The sequence below is a fragment of the Scyliorhinus canicula genome, chromosome 17 (genome assembly GCF_902713615.1).
Source record: "Scyliorhinus canicula chromosome 17, sScyCan1.1, whole genome shotgun sequence".
NCBI classification, from domain to species: Eukaryota; Metazoa; Chordata; class Chondrichthyes; order Carcharhiniformes; family Scyliorhinidae; genus Scyliorhinus; species Scyliorhinus canicula.
In genome coordinates, this window is record NC_052162.1 from 37514314 (window position 1) to 37534367 (window position 20054).

Genomic DNA, 20054 nt, shown 5'->3' on the forward strand with positions numbered 1-20054 from the left:
GAGAATTATCACGGAACCAACACATCACATCCTCTGCCCCCACCCAAATTATCTCTGTACCCTGTATCAGCCAACTCCTGCCACCTCATGCCTGCATCCACTCCCAATTATGGTGTAGCAGTCCCTGGGGTGGTGGAGGAGTATAGGTTGGCATGGGGACTTGAATGGCCATTGGGAGTCGAAAGTAAAAATTCTGACATTGGTTGGATAAATATGTTACATCCTGAAGAATTAAGTGCACTAATACATGCTCAGATTTCAGGATCTGCTTTTAGCCGCAGAAGTGCTTCATTCTGTATAAATATCAAGTCCAAGCTAGACTTTTAAAGAAGGTTTTTTCCTATAAAGTTATGAAAGGTCACAAAAGACTATTGAAGGATAAATTAAATCATGTTCCTTTAAAATGTCTAATTGTTTTTGTTTAATTTACTCTGGACATAAGAAATGTCATTTACTGTGAACAAAAATTGATATTTTTGTTTAATAAAAAGCATTTTGAGTGAAATCAATTGGTTCATCAACAAACTACGACTGAAAAACTGACGTTCTGAAAAATTGTTTTGCCATTACACATGGGGCCATATGAATTTCTAGCGTAAATGTTGATATGGGGCTGGTTTAGCTCACTCGGCTAAATCGCTGGCTTTTAAAGCAGACCAAGCAGACCAGCAGCACGGTTTGATTCCCGTACCAACCTCCCCGGACAGGTGCCGGAATGTGGCAACTAGGGGCTTTTCACAGTAACTTCATTGAAGCCTACTCGTGACAATAAGTGATTTTCATTTCATATAGAAGGTACAATTCAAAATTGTACAGAAAGTAAGATCTGCGGACAGGAACTGTGTTACATCTGGAAGTTGTTTTATAACATAACCACGTCAATATATGTTTTAATGGCTACATCTTATTTAATATTTAAGTAACTTAAATTTTTAGATTTTTCATTCATTATATATTGGATATTTTGCATGAAACCACCTGACAATAGAATAATAATATTGTTGTGTATCAAATTCCAATACTGTAGCTTACTAATTAATGTTTCTTATTTATAGATTAGTACAGTAGCTACTTTGTTATGTTATTGTCATGCAGTAACACACAGGTACCACTAGGATAAGTCTAATTGTTGCTTAAGTTTTGCGCAGCCATGCCCTGCGATTAGCCATGAATATCATAATTACACAGCACATATGGGGTCTTCTTCTGCACTTCATTCTTTATGTTTTCTGTTATATAATGACAGCTTTATGCAAAGTGCAATATTAAATTGCTATTTACAAAGAAGACTAATAATATCATGCCTTGTTAAATGGATTGCAGCTTTTAATTATAGGGATGTTAACCTGATATTTGAATCCTCACCAACCTTATTCTCAGACATTTTATCTCATTCCCAAAGGCTGTGCTTGTAATAAAACGATGTTAGTTTTTAAAATGCAAATTAAGCTTTCATATGCTGGTTACATTTGCTCACTGTACTTCAGCAAACAATAATTAAGAAATTTATAAAACAATGGCATTTTCTTCATTTGCTCACAGCTATGCCAGTATTTTCCAGGTCTGCCTTTTAGCCTTGAACAAACAATGAGCTACAATATGAAAAGGATTGTAAGTACATTCTGTCCGTGGAACAAATTGTACATCTGGTGTTGAGGTTTTCTCAAAGCTGGCTGCTCTACAGCCGAAAGTTCAACAAAATGATTTTCCTTGAGTAATAACTTTGACAATTGTCCTGCAAATATTGATTCAAACAAGGAATAATACAGAACAAGATAATGAAATTTTACAATAAAATGAAAAGTCCATCATTGTAAAGACCAGTGCTGTCTTCAAGTGAAAAAAAACACAGCCATAAGTATTTCAATAAGGTTCCTTAATTGTCAACTTATTGCTCTTAATGAAAAACTTACATTAGATTTTCCTATAATATCATATCGGCCGCTCATGTAAGTGAACTTATGCAGATAAGGCAGCTCCCAAGGTTCAGATCAGCTGAGTTAGCACAGATCGTTAGTATTGGTGGAATAATTGGCCTCTGTGTTTCTTGGTGAGGGAAGTGAAAAATCAACTGTAGTTACTGCTCTTGATTGCTCGGCAGTCACCCTTGCTGAATGGTATACATATGGGAACAGTTCAAGTATCATGCATGATACCATCCATGGTCAAACAGCCTCCAGTATTCACTGTCCAGGGTCAAATGTGAAGGATATTATTGAGGGCACCTGGCAATCATGGAACTGAATACCAGCAAGATGCCATTGCCCCCAACAGAAGAGAAGGAAGGTAAAGAAAGGGAGATCAATCAAGTAACAAAGTGGATCAAGTTCTATATATTGGATGAGGAGTGAAATTGACATAATTATTTTCAAACTCACTCTGGATTCTGAATTGATCCTGATATGTTAACAATGTAGTGCATTGATATTCCCTCCTCATGTCGTCTACAATTGTCAACATTGAAATCAACAGAGGCTACCTATACAGGAGATCCACTTTTACCTTACACTGCTTGTAAATGTACAGAACACGTTAAAGGGAAGATTACTGTTTCGAACAAGTGGAAGTTAGAGATCCATGATCAGGATATAGATTTGTAACACTGCCTGAGAGGTGTAAGGATGTCAATTCAATTCACTACTTGTCCTGTAGAAATGCCAAGAAAACCATCAACCATTAAATGAGAGCAACTGATCCTCTTCGGCATTTTTGTTCTCCATTACTGTTGATGGTTTGGTCAGCTTAGTTGGGTGGGTGGAAAAAGCAAATGCAATCAATGAAGACAAGTTTTATGAAATATAACATGAGCTGTCAGCTAAGGGCAGCATACCGTGACATGAGCTGCCAGTCAGGCCAACACAGTGTGAGTGGCTTTGAGAGCTGACAATTAGACTGGCATACTACGTGACAGAACAGGAGCCATTGGCGATAAAAAAAGAAAGGAAACAGTACAGAGGATTATACCACAGGCTGGTCGAAACAAGTTCAGTTGTTGCTTTCTTAATGACACGTATCTTTTACAAACTCAAATGTGGTCAATTCCTTCATTTGGTGTCTTGTTTTATAAGACATCATGTTTAACTTGTCCCAAGTGAAGGGACAAGTCTTCATTAATTATATGTGGAAAATGGGAAAGAACTATCCTCTCTCCAGTGAATTTAGGGTATTGTTGTGGTGATATAACCACTGTAGATATGTGTACTTGCAGTAGGGGGATGTATGGCTGTACCTGTAATACAGGTTCCTCCGGTAAGCCCCTGCCGGCTAGCTCCGCCCACAGGGAGCTTGTGTATAAATATGCGTGTGAGTCACTGAGATCCTATTCTACAGCTGCCGCCGGAGGAATAGCATCACACAACAATAAAGCCTCGATTGTACATGTCTCGAGTCTTTGTGTGCAATTGTTAGCGCCACAATTGTAAACTTGGGTTTTCATAGAAAAAGCAGTTTTTAAAATTTTCTTTTTGACTCGTTCAGGGAATGTGGGCGTCACTGGCTGGGCATTTAAGAGTCAACCACATTGCTGTGGATCTGGGGAGCCACATGTAGGCCAGACCAGATAAGGACGACAGTTTTCCTTCCCTAAAGGACATCACATCAGAGAGCCAGCTGGGTTTTTACGACATTTAACAGTGGTTTAATGATCACCTTTAAATCCAGACTTTTTTAATTCAATTCAAATTTCACCACGGCAGGATTTGAACCCTAGTCCCTAGAGCATGACTCTGGTTCTCTGGATTATTAGTTCAGCAATAACACCACAACACCACTGCCTCCCCAGGCTATATTAAGCAGGATGGGGCTGATGCAGCATTTGGAAAATAAAATTTTGACATTTCTTGTCTCTTTACCTTTCCTGAAACGTTTGTCCACACACAATTGACGGGACTTTCCATCCCCGCCATGGCGGGATTGACCACGGGAAGGTTGTAAGCCAGCCAAAGGTCCATTGACTTTTGGAGGGACCGGATGATCCTGGTGGCAAGCGGGGCTGGAAAATCCCACACAAAGTAATTCATCCAATTAGTACTTAATATTATTTTTCTTAGCGACTGCAATTTTCCCCATCTTAAGACTTTTCCTGTCGTTTCACTGTATGGGCTGAGTACACGTATATTGTGAAATCCTGCAAGTCCAGTTCCAATCTATTTTGCCACCCTGACCCTCATCCAGAGGCCTTGACCTTTTGGTTGGAATTAGGTTGCAGAAGTGACCATTCCACCATGTGAGACAGCACACTCAAGTCTAGCTCTGAGGATGTCCCTCACACTTTCACTAGTGTTTTGTTCAGCGCCTCCCACTGGTAGTATCTTCCGGCCCCATCCTAGTCAATGTGATTTAAATGTATCGCCATATCCTCCGCGGGAAAACCCACCGTGGCAGAGCCGCAAACTTTCAGCACCTATAATTTCACAATTAACTGGGCAGGAATCTTAGCTGATTTTCCTCTTCCCTGATTCAGTGGTGCTGACATTAATTTAGCAATTGTATCATGAGGCTAATTGTAATCAGTAAACCTACTACAAATGGGAATCAAATTTGATTTTCATCTGTGCAGCTCAATTTTATTCAATCTTTGATAAGCTATTGGCATTCAACCACAGACTGTTTAACAGTTACATTTTAATCTTTAAAAATAATGATTCCATAAAGATTACACAATTAAGAGCAAAAATGTAAAACTTTGATACCACAAGGTTTTTGTAACTGTCAGGACATTGGATTTGATGATTGTAAGTTATTTTGCATCTGTATTTGTACATTGTCTTCAATATAGGGACTGTCCTTAGATACTCTCCTGGGCGATGGAAGCTGAGGATTGATAGGGTTAGGGTGGGAAGGGTAAATAAAATAAATAAAAGTGATGACTGAACAGATGCACAATCACAGTGGAAGTCTCAGGCAAACAGAAAGATTTGTTAAAAAGATACACTTTAGGAAGAATTTCAGAATTGGATAGAGAAGTGGAGAAGTAAAGGATTTGGAGAGGCAGCTAAAGGTTCTGCTTTCAATGCTGGGTGAAAATAAGGGATGATGGCAGAATGTTGGAAGACCAGAGGTCTTAGGAGAGGATAGAGAGGAGAGCCAGGTTGGAATGAGTTAGCAGAATAATTTGTAATTCAATGCATGGGATGTGGGGCAGAAAGCCAGTATAAATCAATGTCATAAATGCAATAGGGAAAGCAAGACATTGCTCAGGACAGAACTCAGGCTGCTGAGTTTTGAATAAATTCAAGTAATTAGAGGTTGCAGGATGAAGCCTGGTGAGTGCAGATTGGAGAAATTGAGCTTAGAGATAATGAAAGCGTCGATGGGGTTTTCAATGGCGGCAGAGTAAGATTTGGGCCGAGCCAAATAATTGCTGAGGTCTAAGTAAGCAGTCTTAGTGATGATAGGAGCCTCAGCTGCGCTAACAATTTACAGCTTGCTTCAGCCCGAGTGCCGGGGAGGGCACTGGGTAGTGTACTGAAAAAGCTGCCGAGTTAAGAGCAGGGAAAACCAATTGATTGGCTCTTACTGATAATAAGTTGAAAACATTTTGATTTATTCATAGCTTCATGTTCAACAACTAGTTTCAGAGGTTGTAGTGGGGTGGAGGAAATCAGTTGTAGGGTTCAGCTGACCCAGTATCAGTAGCCTCCGTTGAGAAGGAAGAAAAGACAATGAATGTTAGTTCTTTGGTGGTTCCTCATTTGTCTGTATTAAGGCAGGTGAGAAGTCTCTGCTGGAAATATGTCTACCATGTTTGGAGAGGTTGCATTGGAGCCTCTAATGAGAATTGCCTTATAGAGTTTTGTATAACACTAAATAATAGTGAGGATGCAAGTGAGTTGAGATGATTCCACACTTGCTGCTTGCCCTCCCACTAATTTCAACCCTTCTCTTTTGGTGACAAATGAAATGAAATGAAATTCCTTATAACATCTTGAAACTTAAATAGTAGATGACATTGTGGAGTAAGGCATACCTGGATCAAATAGCTAATCAGACTTCCGGCCAAAGCCCGCCACGGAATGACAATATCAGTGAGATCGCTGGTGTCTGTGAAGTCACTCCCCAAAATTCAGTGCCTTCAAGAAAGAGAAAATTAATGATAAACTTAACAACAAATAGGCATTCAGGAAAACAATTGTATTTGAAATTTGACTGAGATGGTTTTGGGGAGATCTCTCATAAGTTCCACTCACATATTTGAGCATTTATTTTCAATAATTACGATTATCTAATTTGTTGAAACATGAATGTTGGTGAGGAAGCAGTAAACTCAATAAGTTATTTTATATTATCTTGATCAGTTTAATGACAGCAGCATACATTAATACATGGACTCTACTCAAATGTATTTTGCTTATCCTTTCTGACAGAACTGACCGCTGTAGGGTACAGTTGTTCCAAACCCAAGTATTAAGGGGCTAATTTAGTTCTCAACCTGTTATTCAGGTTAAGATTAATTAACTCAGCAGCAGGAATCAGGAAGGGTACCTTTAAGTCTGGATAGCTCAGTGCCTTTACCACCAAACCAAAAGAACATCTAGATCAAATTTCTTGCTGCAAAAAGGAGTCCATTTTCGTGAACTGTCAGCCACTATAGTTGCTGTAGCTTTAATAATAATAATAACCTTTTATTGTCACAAGTATAGAAATTGAGTGCCAGTAACTTCATATCCAGTGAGATCTTTGTAAAAAGGTGGCACTTGCATAGATAAACAAACCACACATCCCAAATCTATATTGCTGTCAATTTCAAATTGGAATGAAAACAGTAGAGATGTCCCATCAGGACTTTAAACTCCTCATAACTTGTATCCCCGGATATTGTTGAAAGAGAGAATATGATCATTTCGAAGTTCTCCAAATGTCTGACTGCTAATCCATCAAATAAAGGCATTTGATTTGATGCATGAGTAGATCTGTGTCATTTTTCCGCATGAAATACAAATGTACTTGATTTTTGTCAGTTTTCGGGTTGCAATTTTCCTTGCCTATTTGTTCAGTTTCCAAAATAAGCTGTTGAAACCTTACTTAGTTCATTAACAAATGGCTTTTCACCTGGAAAAGATAAGAAAACGTACGTTTCCTGTACTTGCATCGATTCTGAAAGTTTTTGGGTTCATTAGGACCTGGAATTATTGCATCTGGTGGCGAAGTGTAATTTTCTGATCAATTTCACATTTCTGTGACCTGTACTGTATCTTGAATACCGTTGAATTTATTTTATGACAACAGATCATCTCTGAGCCTCCGTGCCACAATCGTGCTCAGCGCTGGGGCGGAGAATGGGGCGTCGGAACCATGTTCGGGTCCGACGCCTTCCCGCGATTTTCCAGCGACCGTCGAAAGAGGCGATTCTCCGCAGACCGGCTGAGTTCCCGCCGGTGTGGTTCATGTATGGTTCCACCCGGTGGGAGCTTGGAGTCGCGGCTATGGTGGCCGTCCTGGGAGGTGGGGGGATCTGTCACCGGGAGGACCTCCACGGGACGGCTAGGCCCCCGATCGGGGTTCACCGGTCGGCGGACGCGTGCAATCTGATGGGGGGGGTCTACTTCATTGGCGCCAGCCCGCTGTGTGGGTCCACCATGTCAGGCGGGGCTGGCGCCACAGGCGGCTGGCATGCACATGCGCGGACCCGCAACCGGAGATGTAGGGCCCCGTATCGGCAGCCGGGGCTATGTGGGGCACTCCAGGACCTTGCTAGCCCCCTTAAAACGGAGAATCACAACGGATGTTCTGGAAAACGTCCGGAGTGATTTGCAGCCGTTTTCACGCAGGCATGGGGACATAGCCCCATTATTGGAGAATCCCGCCCAAGGTGTTAAGTTCCTTTGTTGAATTTCCTCTCCTTCGGTTAAGGGAAAGATACTTCAAAATGTAATATAGCAATATTGGATTTATGAGTATAAGTTTTTTAATCAATGTTTGTTTGAAGATCCAAAATTTGGTGATAAAGTGGATTTAAAAATTACATGTGTCTTTACAAGGTTATGGTTAGCTTCAGTCATTATCTACAACCTCATGCATAATCTGTAGCCTATTCAATTAAAGACATGCATTAATGAAGCATACATGGGGCTATCATTTCAAATATATATTATCTTGAGAATCCACATCAACACACTAATCTCGCGGTCTGAGTTAGGCTCCTGAGAGCTGGTATTGGTAAACTTTCAAAGATGTTTGGTACTAAGACATGTGTCAATGTATGTCAGACCCTAAGATAGTTTTGTTAACTTAGAGACTCCTGGGGAGAGGAGTTTTTAATTAAGGACCCAGCCTAGAGTCACTCTGGAGATGATGTTCTTTTTATACTTAGAAATGTATTTGAAAATGAAAATGAAATTAAAATCGCTTATTGTCACGAGTAGGCTTCAATGAAGTTACTGTGAAAAGCCCATAGTCGCCACATTCCAGCGCCTATTCAGGGAGGCTGGTACGGGAATTGAACCATGCTGCTAGCCTGCCTTGGTCTGCTTTAAACGCGAAACCAGCCCCTAGTGTGCTAAACCAGCCCCTGTGTGCTAAACCAGCCCATGTGATTCAGTTGTGATTCAGTTGTGATTCTCAGCTTGCAATAAGTCAAGGGAATAGGCGTTACAAATCATAGAGCCATTAATAGTGTATTTGCTCACTGTCTTTGCATCTATGTATTTATGCTGTTTCTTTTATGTTTTACATTCAGTTAGATGATCAGGAAAGGCCCAGGAAAGTTTGACATAAATTTCTATTTGCAAAATCTGTGTAACATTGATGATTCGGTTCAAGGTAATTCTGACCAATTCTGGTACTGTGTCGATTGCGAATATCTATCGATTTAATTCCCTTGAATACTTGTCACTTGTTTCTTCTAAGTTGGTTACGCATTTTTCTAATGTGATCATTGTTTAGCTGTCTGTTTTTTTAAATCCCGTAGTTAGTCATTATTGTATTTTCATGATTCACCAATCAACTCATAGAAAACCTTTCTCACCAATCAACAGCACTCTAAATCCAATTCCAAAGTACATCCTCCATGGCAGTTACTGGCTTACCCTATATCTTACTCTAAAAACAAATCTGATTTCCCACAAGAAAAACCATAACCTTCTCCATAAAATTACCACTTCCCGATTCCTCTGCCATCTTCGCAGCAAAGGAAATGGACAACTTTGATCCCGGATACATTCTCCAACACCATCACCACCGAGCCTGATTCTATCCTTACACTGTAAAGTGCTGCCTGCTGTATGGGCGGCACGGTGGTGCATTGGTTAGCACTGCTGCCTCACAGCGCCAGGAACCGGGGTTTAATTCCGGCCTTGGGCGACTGTGAGGAGTTTGCAGTTTTTCCCCATGGCTGCGTAGGTTTTCTCCGGGTGTTCCGGTTTCCTCCCACAGTTCAAAGGTTGGGTCGATAGGCCATGATAAATTGCCCCTCGTGTCTAAAGGTTAGGTAGGGGGTCCCAAGGATAGGGTGGCAGATTTGGCCAATGTAGGGTATTCTTTCAAAGGATTGGTGCAGACCCGATGGGCCTCCTTCTGACCTGTAGGGATTCTAAGATTCTATGATCAGACACCAACAAACTCCTAAAGCTCCATAACTCCAGGACCCACCCTCATGTATGTCTAAAATAAAGGATGTATGTGCAACAGACCAGAGCCACATGTATGTTAATGATTCTGACCCTCTAACCCCCTATTTGGCAGTTCCACATCTCCCCATTACTTTGACTCATCAGCTCTCCAATTTTCTGCACAACTGATGTATCCTTTGCTAATTTAGCACTATTGTATTTGCTTTGTTAATTGATGGGACTTGCAAGTATCAATGGAGTGGTATTGGATGAATTATTTTATTTTCTAAATGTAATTCTTTTTTAAATAAACCGCAGTGTGAGGATAGTAACATTTACAACTGACTGCATTTAGCACATGTGTCATAAAAATCTTATTAACTGCAAAAAATGTGTCTTTTCGTTGATAATGTTTCCCTCTGACACTCTGACAGATATCATCTGCACAATCTGTTGAGATCAGATGTTCGGTGTCACCTTTAGCTATTTGCTCTAACACGGATTTATGACATAGGATATTACATGCTGAGCAGCAGAATTTGTTTTTTTTTCTTCAACAACGACCTACCTGGATTAATATAATAGGAAATTCACCAAAGAAAATGAGAGAAATCGATTCACTGTGTGTTCACTCTTGATTCTTCTACTGAATAATGTTTTTTGCGCTCTTGCACTCGTGTGTGTCATTCAGCAAATTTGTGTGGGAAGGTGAAAAAGTGTCTCTTTTCCTGCTGAGAATTATTAAAATAAGAAGTCTTTTTTAGTCTCTAACTTTCCCAACTCTGCTGCAGAAGGTTACTGGTGTGAATATGATGCAAAATGAGCAAAAATGAACCGTTAGCCTTTTCAAATGATCAGCTCTACCCCACCTTAGAATTAGAACAGTACAGCACAGAACAGGCCCTTCGGCCCTCAATGTTGTGCCGAGCAATGATCACCCTACTCAAGCCCACGTATCCACCCTATACCAGTAACCCAACAACCCCCATTAACATTTTTTTTTTTTAATCCCATTTGTTTTCATCCCATTTTATTTTAACTGTCTTTTACTGTCTTAATATATATTTAAACCCCCCCCCCCCAATCTTATCCACCTTTCCTTAACCTTTCTCCTCTTTGCTTCCCCTTTCCCCTCCCCCCACATCTACAGTTCATGCTCTGATGTTAGTTTCTCTGCTGTTTGACCTTTCACATCTTTTGTTCTCTCTGGGGACTGCCATTAGTACTCTTTCCCCTTGGTTTCTGTGGCCATTAGCATCAGGTTTCCCTGGGTTTCTGTGGCTATGACTCATCTTTCATTCTCACTCCACAGTAAAAATATCTTCCACTTTCTCTGTCTGTTAGCTTTGACAAAGAGTCATCGGACTCGAAACGTTAGCTCTTTTCTCCCTACAGACGCTGCCGGACCTGCTGAGATTTTCCAGCATTTTCTCTTTTGTTACATTCCACTCAATCTTCCTTCCCAATAACTTCATAAGAAAAGGGAAATGCTAGGTAGTTGACCGACTGTAAGTGGCCTTCTGGTACATCACATCATTTGTTCTGTTTTAAGTGTGAGTCCAAAAATTAAATGCGTGCAGGCTCTTTTTCTATGAAAGACACTACAACTGAGCCTCATGCTATCCTTACACCTGCAAAGTGCTGCCTGTGATATGAAAGGGTAAATTCACTCTTCTTGTGTTCCCCACAGGGAACTACATTGAAGGGAGATAAGGCTACAACACTGCCGTGTCAATTCTCTGTTCTATGCTCCTATTATGTTTTGGAATCTTTTGATCATTCTTTCCCACAGAAAAGTTCTGGTGCAAAGAAAAGTCACCTTTAAATGTTAAGTTTTAAAGCATGACAGTTAAGATACCAATGAGATAACTTTGATGATATTTCACCTATAGACTGTAAATAATAAGAAATCCATTAGCTTTTCTTATCAATTATAAAAGCACTCTTTCTGGCTGCAAACAGGAGGTGACAAAAGATGAGGGAAGAGACATCGGCAGTCAGCTAAGGTTTTGAAGCAGAGATCTGTGAGACCATTAGATCTAGCCAATACAGGCAGGTGCTTTAAAGGGAAGGCTGGAAGGGGAGCCTTTCATCAGACTGAGAAATAAAATGAAGGAATATTGTTCAGAGACCAGGTGGAAATGTATTTTTTTATTAATAGAAAATATCAGATTGGCTGGAGATAAAAATTAGAAGAAGTTGTGTACAATGGGTAGCACATCCACTTTCACCTCGGTTCCACTATTACCAAAAATTAAAATAATCCCATTATGGCATTCAAGGGAAAGCGTAGCATACTCAATTGTAACGTTATATTTGCACTGATATTACTCTGTTGGTTTGTGAATTGGGATTCAAAAATATGTTAACACTTGGTATTTGATTTTGCAAGCCTAGTGCTCGCTGGGTCTATCTTCAGAGAGATTGAAGAAGCTCTTGTAAAAATCACAAATCTCAAATTCAGATCACAATGTGATATCCACTATTGCGCCCCTTGGATATTACCAGACTGGTAGATTTCGGACAGGATCCAGACACAGCCTAAAATGTAAGATTCAAAACACTTAGGTAAGTGGCACACATAGCTTTGCTAGAAAAAATATGAGAAAGCAACCATTATACTTGAAGCAACTCCTTTCAATTATAGTTCCCACTTGGAGCATGGAGGTGAACTTATCCCCTATCAACATGTCAAGTCATTGATGCTGTTCATTTGACAAATAAAGACATCCTCAGTCATTTGCAATCACAGTCAACTGAAGGGCCTTGAATTCAGTTTTTATTGAGGTTTACTACCTCAGTATAGAAACATAGTTTGTTCTGCTCAAAAACAAGTGCAAGGGCACAATTTATACCAGTGTAACCATTAGGAATTCAGCTTTACTCTGAACATATTGCAGCATGAGCGGGTAATGGGGCCAGTTGGGAACAGCTGAGAGTAAGGATTTCTAAAATTTGTATCTGGTGACAGTGTAATTCGCCAAACGAGTGAAGTAGGTGTTAAGTTTATTAAGGTTTATATGTGTGTAAGATGGGCTAAACAAACATATAAAGAAAACAACCAGATCCAACTCAGAGTGCAATGCAGTCGGCAGGAATATGATGGATATGGTCAGACATCCATTTTGCAATGCAGCTGATCGATAGCAAAATCAGCTCGGGCATAAGTCAAGCCGCAACCAAAACCTACCATATTTCAGGGTATGTTAAAAACAGGGTTCATCTTTCACGGGACTTTTGGGTGGAAACTGGAGTGCCCGGAGGAAACCAACCCAGACATTGGATGAACATGCGGACTCCGCACAGACGGTGACCCAAGCCGGGAATCGAACCTGGGTCCCTGGAGCTGTGAAGCAACAGTGCTAGCCACTGTGCTACTGTGCCGCCCATTGAATGTTAATGTTCACTGGAGAGCAGCTAAGGTACAAAAGCATTAATCAGGCAATCAGATGTCAACTTAACGTATTTTCTACAGTCTCAAAATGTTTGGAGGTATATATTTGTTGCCGAATGGCATCTTTTCATACTGCAAGTTAAATGTACTCCCAAGAGTTAATATAGAGTGAAGTAACAGTAAAGGCTGGCAACAATCTGGTAAGGTTTTAAACTGCAAATTGACCAAGTTTCTTTCTGAAAGATTGATCTGGGAGTTGTGACGACTTTCAGTTTTGCTGTAAAATGCTGATAACAGACTGAAATGTTATACCAATGCACCCCAGTAAGGGGAGCACAACTAACCTTTCGACAAAGACAGCCTCAGACTATATTTTCCCCACTGAGCTCGTGTTCAGCATCGCAGAATTATGGAATCGTTAAGACACAGCAGGAGGCCCTTTGGCCGATCGCTTCTACACTGGCTCTCCGAATGAGCAACTCACCGAATTCTATTCTTCTACCTTTTCCCTGCACATGCCTTCCTTTCAAATAACAGTCTAATTCCCTTTAGAATGCTCCAGTTGAGCCCGCCTCCACCAAGCTCAAGCCGATCATTCCAGACCCGAACCACTTGCTGTGGGAAAAATATTTTCCTCACCACCTCACTCTTCCTTCTTTTAGATCTGTACCCTCATATTATCAGTCCTTTCATGAGTGGGGACATTTTCTGTCTATTTGTTCTGTTCAGACCCTTCATGATTTTGAATATCTCTATCGAATATCCTCCCAGCCTTCTTTTCTCTAAGGAAACAGTCCAAACTTCTCCAGTCTATCTTCATAACTGAACTTCCTCATCCCTAGGACTGTTCTTTTGAATCTTTTCTACATCCTCTCAAATGCCTTCCTAAAGTGTGGCACCCAGAACTGGGCATAATTTTCCAGCTGAGGCTGAACTGGCGATTTACACAAATTCAAGATAATCTCCTTGCTCTTGTACTCTATGCTCCTGTTAATAAAGCTCAGAATACTATATGCTTTATTAACTGTTCTCTCCACCTGTCCTGCCACCTTCAATGACTTAAGCACATATACATCTAGGTTCCATGCTGTTGCACCCTCTTTTGAGTTGCGCCCCTATTTTCTACTATCTCTCCATGCCCTTTCTACCAAAATCAATCACTTCACATTTCTCTGCATTGAAAATCAACTGCCACCAGTCCGTCCATTCCACCAACTTGTCTACATTGTTTTGAAGTTTGACACTATCTTCCTCACAGTTAACGACCCGTCGGAGTTTTGTATCATCCACAATCTTTGAAATTGTGCCCTGTACACCAATGTCTTGGCCATTAATATTTATGAAGGCCCCGCCTTCTCAACTTTCTCCCTCGCCGGAGGTGTGCTGATCCTCAGGTGTTAAATTACCACCAGTCAGCTCTCCCCTCAAAGAGGAAAGCAGCCTGTGGTCATCTGGGACTATGGCGACTTAACATTAATATGTATGGAAAATCATGTATCCAAAGACTAACCCCTGGGAAACTCCACAACAGACTTCCCCTAACCCAAACACACATCATTTTTTTTTTAAAATAATTTTTATTGAAAGAGTTTTTCCATACAAACATTTACCCCTACTAATTTTTTAAATTATTTACAACACAATCCCTCTAGGTAAGTATCCCTCCCTCGCCCGCCCTCTCGCGCGCACCAGTCCTCCCCCCCCCCCCCCCAGGCAACAACTTAACAAACAAGGCAGCCTACAGTTTCAGACCTGAGCAGCGAGCAGACTTGCCCGCGTTACAGTCGTGCATGTCCCCCCACGACCCTTGCTGCCCCCCCCTCCCCTCCCCCCCACTCCCCTCCCCCCCCTCCCTCCCTCCCTCCCTCCCCCCCCCCCCTCCCTCCCCCCCCCTCCCTCCGCCCCTCCCTCCCTCCGCCCCTCCCTCCCTCCGCCCCTCCCTCCCTCCGCCCCTCCCTCCCTCCCCCCCCCCCCCCCCCGGGTTGCTGCTGCCACGACCCCGAACGTCAATCTCTGATCTAAAAAGTCAAGGAAAGGTTGCCACCGCCTGGAGAATCCCTGTACCGACCCTCTCAGGGCAAATTTGATCCTTTCTAGCTGAATATAGCTAGCCATATCGTTAATCCAAGTTTCAACGCTTGGAGGCCTCGCGTCCTTCCATTGAATTAATATCCTTCGTCGAGCCACTAGGGACGCAAAGGCCAGTATTCCGGCCTCCCTAGCCTCCTGTACCCCCGGTTCTACCCCGACCCCAAAGATCACAAGCCCCCATCCTGGTTTGACCCTGGACCCCACCACCTTCGACACCGTCTTTGCCACCCCCTTCCAGAACCCTTCCAGCACCGGACATGCCCAGAATATATGCACATGGTTCGCTGGGCTTCCCAGACATCTGACACACCTGTCCTCACCCCCAAAGAACCGGCTCATCCTTGTCCCCGTCATGTGAGCTCTATGCAGCACCTTAAATTGAATGAGGCTCAGCCTCGCACACGAGGAGGAAGAATTGACCTTCTCCAGTGCATCCGCCCACGTCCCGTCTTCTATCTGCTCTCCCAGCTCCCCTTCCCACTTGGCTTTCAGCTCCTCCCCTGATGCTTCTTCCGCCTCCTGCATTATCTTGTAGATGTCTGATATCTTCCCCCCTCCGACCCAGACCCCCGAGAGCACCCTATCACTCGCCCCCTTACTGGGGAGCAGGGGAAACCCCTCCACCTGCCGCCTAGCAAATGCCTTCACTTGTAAATATCTGAACATGTTTCCCGGGGGGAGCTCAAACTTCTCCTCCAGCCCTCCCAGGCTCGCAAACCTCCCCTCTATAAACAGGTCCTTCAGCTGCCGTATGCCCACCCTGTACCAGCTCTGAAATCCCCCGTCAATGTTCCCCGGGATAAATCTATGGTTCCCTCTTATTGGCGCCGCCAACAGACCTCCCATTTCCCCCCTGTGTCGCCTCCACTGCCCCCATATCTTGAGGGTGGCCACCACTACCGGGCTCGTGGTGTACCTCGTGGGGGGGAACGGCCATGGTGCCGTTACTAGGGCCCCCAGGCTTGTGTTGCCACAGGACGCTCTCTCCATTCGTTTCCAAGCTGCCCCCTCCCCTTCCATCATCCACTTGCGCACCATTGACACATTTGCCGCCCAGTAGTACCCCGAGAGATTGGGTAGTGCCAGCCCTCCACTGTCCCTACTCCGCTCCAAAAAGACCCTCCTCACCCTTGGGGTGCCATGCGCCCACACGTAGCTCATGATGCTACTCGTCACCTTTTTGAAGAAGGCCCTAGGGAGGAAGATGGGCAAGCACTGAAATAAAAACAAGAACCTTGGGAGGACCGTCATTTTGATTGACTGCACCCTCCCCGCCAGCGACAACGGTACCATGTCCCACCTCTTAAATTCCTCCTCCATCTGTTCCACCAGCCTGGAAAAGTTCAACTTGTGGAGGGTCCCCCAGTTCCTTGCCACCTGCACCCCTAAGTACCTAAAGCTCTTTCCTGCTCGCTTGAAGGGGAGTCTCCCAATACCCTCTCCCTGGTCCCCCGGGTGTATCACAAAAACCTCGCTTTTGCCCAAATTTAGTTTGTACCCCGAAAAGTCCCCAAACTCTGCTAATAGTTCCATTATCTCCGGCATTCCCCCTTCTGGGTCTGCCACGTACAGCAGTAGATCATCCGCATACAGCGATACTCGATGTTCCTCCCCTCCCCTAGTCAGTCCTCTCCACCCCCCTGAACCCCTCAGTGCCATCGCCAACGGTTCAATCGCCAGTGCGAAAAGTAGGGGGGATAGGGGACATCCCTGCCTGGTCCCTCGGTGGAGCCCGAAATACTCCGACCTCCTCCCGTTTGTCACTACACTCGCCATCCGGGCCGAGTAGAGCAACTTCACCCACTTAATAAACCCTTCCCCAAACCCAAACCGTTCCAACGTCTCCCACAGGTACTCCCACTCCACCCTATCGAATGCCTTCTCCGCGTCCAGCGCTACCACTATCTCAGCCTCCCCCTCCACTGCCGGCATCATAATTACATTCAGCAATCTCCGCACGTTCGTGTTGAGCTGCCGCCCCTTCACGAACCCCGTCTGGTCCTCATGGATTACCCCTGGCACACAATCCTCTATTCTAGCTGCCAGGATCTTTGCCAGCAACTTGGCATCCACGTTCAGAAGCGAGATAGGCCTGTAGGACCCGCACTGCACGGGGTCTTTATCCCGCTTCAATACCAGGGAGATCAGAGCCTGCGACATTGTCGGGGGCAGAACCCCCCCTCTCGCGCCTCATTAAAGGCTCGTACCAGTACCGGTCCCACCAAGTCCACATTTTTCTTATAGAATTCCACCGGGAACCCATCTGGCCCCGGCGCCTTCCCCGCTTGCATCTGACCTATTCCCTTGACTAGCTCCTCTAGCCCTATTGGCGCCCCCAGCCCTTCTACCAGCCCCTCCTGGACCCTTGGGAACCTCAATTTGTTTAGGAAGTCCTCCATTCCCCCTCTCCTCGTCGGCGGCTCAGACCGATACAACTCCTTGTAAAAATCCCTAAAGACCCCATTCACTTCTTGCCCCTTCTGCACTACCTTCCCGCCCCTCTCCTTCACTCCCCCAATCTCCCTAGCCGCATCTCGTTTGCGAAGCTGGTGTGCCAGCATCCTGCTCGCCTTTTCCCCATACTCATAGACCGCGCCCTGTGCCCTTCTCCACTGCGTCTCTGCCTTCCTGGTGGTCAGCAGGTCGAACTTGACCTGCAGGCTGCGCCGTTCTCCCAGCAGCCCCTCCTCTGGTGCCTCCGCATATCTCCTATCCACTTCCAATAGCTCCCCCACCAGCCTCTCCCTCTCCTGCCTCTCCTTTCTTTCTCTGTGTGCCCTTATGGAGATCAGCTCTCCCCTGATCACTGCCTTCAGGGCCTCCCAGACCATCCCCACCTGCACCTCACCCGTGTCATTCAATTCCAGATAGCTCTCAATGCTCTTCCGGACCCTTTTACACACCTCGTCGTCCGCTAACAGCCCCACATCCAGCCGCCACAGCGGGCGCTGGTCCCGCGCCTCCCCCATTTCCACATCCACCCAATGTGGTGCATGATCAGAGATCGCAATGGCCGAGTACTCAGCTTCCCGTACCCTCGGGATCAGCCCCCTGCTCAACACGAAGAAATCGATTCTGGAGTACACTCTATGGACGTGGGAGAAAAAGGAATACTCCCTCGCCCTCGGCCTGCCAAACCTCCATGGGTCTACTCCTCCCATCTGCTCCATGTACCCCCTCAGCACTTCTGCCGCTGCCGGCCTCCTATTGGTCCTTGAGCTCGATCTGTCTAGCCCGGGGTCCAGCACTGTGTTAAAGTCCCCCCCCATGATCAAGCCCCCTGCCTCCAGTCCCGGAATGAGGCCCAATAGGCGCCTCATAAAACCCGCGTCATCCCAGTTCGGGGCATATACGTTGACCATCACCACTTTCTCCCCCTGCAGCTTACCCTTCACCATCACATACCTACCCTCCTTATCCGCCACCACCTCCTCCGCCACGAACGACACCCTCTTTCCCACCAGAATCGCCACCCCCCGGTTCTTTGCGTCCAATCCAGAGTGGAACACCTGTCCCACCCACCCCCTTCTCAGGCGAACCTGGTCCACTACCTTCAAATGGGTCTCCTGTAACATTGCTACATCAGCCTTCAGTCCCTTCAGGTGTGAGAATACCCTTGATCTCTTGACCGGCCCATTCAGCCCCCTCACGTTCCAAGTGATCAGCCGGGTCGCGGGACGACCCGCCCCCTTCCCCTGCCGATTAGCCATGTCCTGTTCCCTGCCCGCCCCGGGTCGACCCTCCCCTTCTGACCCGCTCCCCATGGCGATGGCCCCCTCCCCCCACCTCTCCAGTCCTCCACTTCCCGTTTCTGGTCTTTCCAGCAGCAACCCCGTGTCCCTCCCTAACCCCCCTCCCCCCCCCCCCCACCCCCCCCCCCCCCCCCCCCCCCCAGGCTAGGACCCCTCCTAGCCGCGATGTACCCTCCATCGTACTCCCGTAAGTCAGCTGGTTCACGCTGACCCGGCTGCTCCTGCCACACTCCGACTCCCCCCGGCTCGGGGGGGGGGGCCTCCCCCCCCTTGCCACTCCTCCCTGGCCCTGCTCCAACGCGGGAAAGGTCGCCATTGCTAGCCACGCCCCGCACTCCTGCCCTCCCCCCTCCCCAAACACACATCATTAACCACTACTCTTCATTTCTTGCCACTCAGCCAATTACAAATCGATGTTGCTCCGACCCTGTTCATCCTATGAGTATAACTGCTCGCAGATCTGTTCTGCGGCACACTCCCAAACGTCTTTTGGATGTCCGCGCACAAGTCCATGCAACAGCATTGCCCTCATCAATCCTCTCTGCTATCTCTTCGAAAACTCCAACAAATGAGTGAAACATGATCCTCCCTTAAGAAATCCATTGCTGGTGTGGTGAATCACAGTCCGTGTAATTCACACTGTTATTATATATGATGTACTGTGTCTGTGTAAGCTCGGTATACGAGCAGTTGCGCGGCTCTGTCCCCAGGGGGAGATGAGGAGTTTGTACTGGGCTCCACCCTTGGCTCCGTCCATGGCCCTGCCCATGGCTCCTCCCACTAACCGGAAGTATAAAGCCTGGCAGTCTGAGCCTGCCTGCCAGTTCATCGCGTTGCAGGCAGGCTTCGTTGTAAGATCATTAAAACGACTGTTCACTTCCAACTACGTGTCGTGTGAATTGATGGTGACATCAGCTGGCTTTCCTAATCAATCCGCATTTGTCCATGTGGCGAGTAACTTCGTCCTAAATTATTCTTTCAAGAAGTTTTCCCACCACCGAAGTTAACCTGATTGGCTTGTAGTTACTGAACTTATCTTTCCACCCTTTTTAAACAAAGGTGTAATGTTTGCAATTTTCCAGTCCTCTGGCACAACCCTCGAGACGAAGGAAGATTGAAAAATATGGCCAGAGCCTCTGCAATTTCCACTCTCTTCTCACAGTATCCTTTGCTGCACCTCATCCGGTCCCTGTACCAAATTAACTATAAAGTACACCTAACCTATCCAATACCTCCATTTTTAAATTTTAAACACTACTCATGTCTGAA

General features: G+C 45.1%; 1 protein-coding gene across 2 annotated transcripts in view; it reads right to left on the reverse strand.

Annotated features, from left to right (window-relative positions):
- Positions 1-20054, reverse strand: part of tenm1 (teneurin transmembrane protein 1) — a 1865819-nt gene that overhangs the window by 1353770 nt on the left and 491995 nt on the right. For both annotated transcript variants that reach the window (XM_038774907.1, XM_038774908.1), the window contains exon 2: positions 5969-6071. The gene's annotated coding sequence lies outside the window, so the exon portion shown is untranslated. The remainder of the gene's footprint in view (positions 1-5968; positions 6072-20054) is intronic.